The following is a 5,079-nucleotide window of genomic DNA, read 5'->3' as shown; positions in this document are numbered from 1 at the left end:
GATTTACGAAGGATCATGTGACACTGAAGACTGGAGTAATGATGCTAAAATTTCAGCTTTGCCTTCACAGAAATAAATTACATTTTACAATATATTAAAATAGATAACAGTTATTTTCAATTGTAATATTATTGCAACTGTATTTTGATTTTGAAAAACATTAAAAAAAAATCGTACAGACCCCAAACTGTTGAATGGGAGTGTGTGTATATATATTTATAAATGCATCTATCCATTTTCCAGACTGCTCGAATTTGTATTTTGTGTTTTGGCAAGCCTGAGCACAGTGCAGACGTTGTTGAGCTCTCTTCTAGAACTCTAGAAGAGACATATATGAGATTACTGTATATTCTCAAAAGAAAAATCTAAGCAAGATATTTAAACAAAAGTCTCCAATTGGTCTTTGTTTAATCTCATTGATATCTGGGAGAAACAACTGACCCATTGTAAACATCTAACTTGTGCTGCTTCTATCCCATGGGGAGATATCAGTCAATCTAAATGCATATAACAGCTGAGGAGAGGAGGAGCATGTTGTGACATGCTGCACTTGATTGGCTGAGCGACTGTGACTGACACTTCAGAACCCAGAAAAGGCCCCGCCCTCTTCAAACACATTGGCCTATGACTGATCTCTCCACTGCCCTCTTGTTTAGTCTGTTTGGAGTTGCAGAAAGGGAGAGGGACTCTTTTAACGCTGCAAAACTATGAGTTAGTCTTTCATTGTTGTGGGAGTCAAACAGCTGATTTATCATGTGGGAATCACGTCTACCAAGGCAGGTCAGTAAAACTTTGTGCTAGTTGTTGTCTCTTGCTCTGTTCCAAACTTGTATCTCAGCATGCAGAGTTAAAGAGAGTGAACACTTGGACATTTCTAGCAGCAGTTATGGATGTGTGTAATTGTGAAATGTGAAAGTCTTTCTGGTGCCGATATGTCTTGGCTCCTGTCTCACCCCAGAGTGTGAGAGGCTTTTGTATCTGTGGTGGAATGTGTGACCAGTGCACAAGAGAGGAAAGTCAACATGGTTTTGCTCAGGCTCCAAAATCCCTCTCTTGTTTTTTCAGCTGTACACAAGGGCTGGAGTACAGTACACTACAACTGAATAAATTACATTTGAACTCAAATGTATTATTCTGACACTTTCTCAGCTTTGGCTAATTGTGTATTCACTAGCTTGTGCTTTAAATGGCCCTCTGTGTTGTTTGCTTATCTCTTACACTTTATCCGTGTCATTCATTAATCAGAAGGCAAGAGACTTCTGACCTTGAGATGCTGGGAACTTCATGCTTTCACTAACACGCCTCACAGACAGACGGACGTGTAAAAAGACACATGATAGAACAAGTGTAGTGCTGTTTTATTTGATGAACAACATCCTGTCATAAATTGCCTTCAGGTGCAAAGTGCAAATCTTTTTCAACAGGAGTAACAGTCCTGCTAAACTTCACAACAGGTTGGCAAAGACTTTTCGAAACTTACATGGAGACTGTCTTTCCCAGACACTTACAAAACCCATCTTAATATTAAAGATGAATGGATTACTTTTGTTGGTGGCTGCCTTACTAAGTCCTCTGTTTGTGATACTAACATGAACCTACGATGATATTTAGAGTGAGTTTGCAGTAGTTTCATCCACACGGCTTCATGTCTTACAACGACAATGTAAAAAAATTCCCCCAGTTCTTCAGTTGCATGTGTGCCCCAGCACACACAAGTGATTCCAGTGTCTATACCATAGTTTCTCGTAAATCTCTAAGGTACATGGTTGCATAATATTTTTTTTTCTCCTCCCAAAGGCACTGAGCCTTGTTTCCATGACGAATTACAATGGGCAGGAACTTGTTGGCAGGAAGCAACAGCTGATATCCCATCCACAGCGTTCTCACTAACTTTTCATTCCCCCTCATTATCTGTGTATTGCTGTAGTTTAGTACACAAAGTAGAACTGATGTTGAACGGGTTTGTTCAGAAGGAAGGAAATTAGTACACTGCAAAAAGTAACTTTTTAATCAGTCTTTTGTCTTATTTTCTAATAAAAAATCTTATCGTCTATACACAATAACACTTCTCAAGTACATTTTTTTTGTTTTGTTTTGTTTAAAAAAAAAAATCCTGGCAATCAAGACAAAGATTCAGAAAATGACAATAAGAGAGGGCACATGTTGAAAGTGTTTATTCATTTATATTATCTTGGCTGTCTAACAGACAGAGCTCTTAAAGGTCTTGCTGTTCTGCAGTTATTTTCTACAGTTCACTGCACAGCCTGTCCTACTTTGGATCATTTACATCAAGATTTGTTCATTACGAGGTGCAGGGAACCTATAAGCCTAAAAGTTCATATGTTTTTCTTGTTTTGTTTTGACTTTTGTCTTGTTTTAATGTGCTTCAGTTCAAACACATCTCTGAGACTGCTGCTGGACAAACATATTGCATATTGTTGCATATTGATGGACAAACTGAAGTCAAGTCGCCTTTATATGGTGCTTTATACAATACAGATTGTGTACCTTCACAGAGATACAGCAGAATCAATTATGGAAACTAAAGCTATGGAGACCGTTCAGATTCTGCTGTAAAGCAGCTCTAAAAGGCAGTAGTGTCATCATTCAGCTAATGTCCGCTCAGTGTTTGTTTAGTTCAGGGCCCGTATTCATGAAAAATCTTAGTGTTAAGAGTTGCTCCTAGTAACAAAATTCTAAGAAAATTGTTAGAAATGTGAGTGTTTCCTCTTACAATTAAAGAAAAGATCCTAGTAAAGAAAAAAGTAATTCAGAAAGCATCTTAACCCTTAAAAGAGGTCTTAAGGTCCAAAATTGTTAGGAGTACGGATGAGGACTTTTAAGAGGCTTAAGAGTTTCTTTAGCAGTGGAGAAAGTGGATGAAACATGTAGAGGGAGAAGAAATGTGTTGCACAGTGCATGACAGTGAGTACACATTAGATCGTGCAGGGATTATGTTTGTGACCGATCTTATTAGAGACACGTCTCCTAACATCTCCGACACCGCGCAGAAATGCCATAGCGCCAGAAATGGAAGTAAATCACTACATTAACTACATTAACATATTTGGCAACTGGAAAAATGCAACTATGCAGCAGTGATGATTTGGGTCTGTCACAACCTTCTATAAGCAAAATGATAACGCAAACAATTACAGCACTTTCAGAACCTTATTGTGTCGCTATTAATTTCCTATAAAATAGTATGACAGCATGGTAAATAAAAAATAAAGCATATATATATATACAAATATAATGTGTGTGTGAGAGAGAGAGAGAGAGAGAGTACGGTAAAACAGGAAAAAATTATGCCTGTAATTTCAAAGTGAAGGTTTATAATAGACTAGGGTGACCATACGTGCCATTTTCCCAGGACGCGTCCTGGCCAGGATTTGTTTTGGCTTTGTTTTCCTGTTTTAATGCTTGCTGAAGGTAATGATCGAAAAGTAGTTTGACCAATAACATGCAAGCATTGTACATAATGGACCAATCATGGCGTGTGAGAAGGTGGGATCTACGGTCAAAGCGATGCAATTACGCGTACATATTAGGTGTGTTCGACTTAAAAGCAGTGCGGCTCAGACCGATCAGTGTTTGACATCAAAGTACCTCGAGAGCGTTTCGAAAGCAACCGTCTGTATGGTACTTTGATGTCATACACCGATCGGTCTGCACACGCAAACAAAGCCAAAACCTAGATATTTTAGGCAATATAGAAATCCTGGCCAGGACGCGTCCTGGGAAAATGGCACGTATGGTCACCCTATAATAGACCCTACTCTTAAAAGGGCTATTTTATTTCCTTCTTGGACAACCAACCAATCACAGTCTTCAAAAGACTGTGTCATAGCTAGCAACGGAGTCAGCCCCGCCTCCTCACTAAGATTTTTGTCTTTTCCTCGCTCAGGGTTGCTCTCAGATTGGTCCTGAATCACTTTTAAACTAAGACTCCTAGTTAGAAATTTTTAAGCTAAATTAGGAGCTCTCTGAGAGGATTCTTAGAATCTTTAAGAATACGGGCCCAGATCAATAGCAGTGTGAAGATAATCAATCAGCTATAAGCAATTCTACAAAAGGCAGCAGTCGTTATTCAGCTCGAGTCAGTTCAATGTTGATTAAATTCAGTTCAATACCAGTGTCGATGTTGCAAGATACAACTCTGCTGTAAAGCAGCTCTACAGAAGACAGCAGTGCCATCATCCAGTTTAATTCAGTTCAAGTTTTGTTCTCATCCAGTCAATGTGGTCGATAAATTGCTCAAATTTAAAGTCTTTCAGACCCCAATTAAAGAAGCCAGAAGGCAAAATATTCCCTGTGGAGAAGTAAATGGTAGTTCCCATAGTTTTAAATGAGAGCTTAGCATGATTGTATGTTTGGCTGCTTTGAAATGTGTATGTTTTGGGTTTAGTTTGGTTCCTAATAGGGCTGCACGATAAATCGTTAATTTTGCTCAATGTGAAAGCATGCACGTGATGGAGATTTACCGCTGATTACAGAACCGGCTTTCTGACAAGATGCGCGTTAAATATCGCATGCGATTTATCGTGCAGCCCTAGTTCCTAAATAGATTCACATCCAGTATATGAGGAATTAGCCTAGTCTTTGTCTTTGTGTGCTGTACAGCACACAGAACAGAGCTTTGTCTGTAAAGTCACATGTATATATCCGTAAACAATAAATACTGTAATGCACCCTTACTCAGGAATGGTCCATTCTGAGATTGTAGTGGTTGGGCAAGATGATATCTGAAGAATCATAAAAATGCAATATTGTGCCAACGGTGTGATAGTTGACGTGTCTGATTCACTGCCTCTCTTTGACCTGTGCACCTCTTTAAAGCTGGCTCTAAAGGTCAGTGCACAGGTGGGAGACATGCATGAGATACCATAAGCGTTCACCCACACAGAGAGAATGAATGAGTCCCTCCATTAGGAACCTCTCTACCAGCACTTATGTTGTATATCGCGATACATATTGATATTGAATTATTGTCCAGCCCTACTCAAGCGTGTGACGGAAATGTTACGCCCTTTACATACTGTGGTGCCGTCTTGCGGCACGACGAGACAAAACCAATAA

The 5,079-nt window shown here is 39.2% G+C and overlaps 1 protein-coding gene across 1 annotated transcript in view; it reads left to right on the top strand.

Moving 5' to 3' along the window:
* Positions 1–648: 648 nt before the first annotated feature.
* Positions 649–5,079, top strand: part of LOC107722493 (phospholipase D1-like) — a 10,135-nt gene continuing 5,704 nt past the window's right edge. The window contains exon 1 of the mRNA XM_016530859.1: positions 649–780. The gene's annotated coding sequence lies outside the window, so the exon portion shown is untranslated. The remainder of the gene's footprint in view (positions 781–5,079) is intronic.

Source organism: Sinocyclocheilus rhinocerous, unplaced genomic scaffold (assembly GCF_001515625.1).
Source record: "Sinocyclocheilus rhinocerous isolate Xijiao unplaced genomic scaffold, SAMN03320098_v1.1 scaffold541, whole genome shotgun sequence".
In the NCBI taxonomy this organism is placed as follows: domain Eukaryota; kingdom Metazoa; phylum Chordata; class Actinopteri; order Cypriniformes; family Cyprinidae; genus Sinocyclocheilus; species Sinocyclocheilus rhinocerous.
This window is presented reverse-complemented; position numbering and strand designations above follow the sequence as displayed.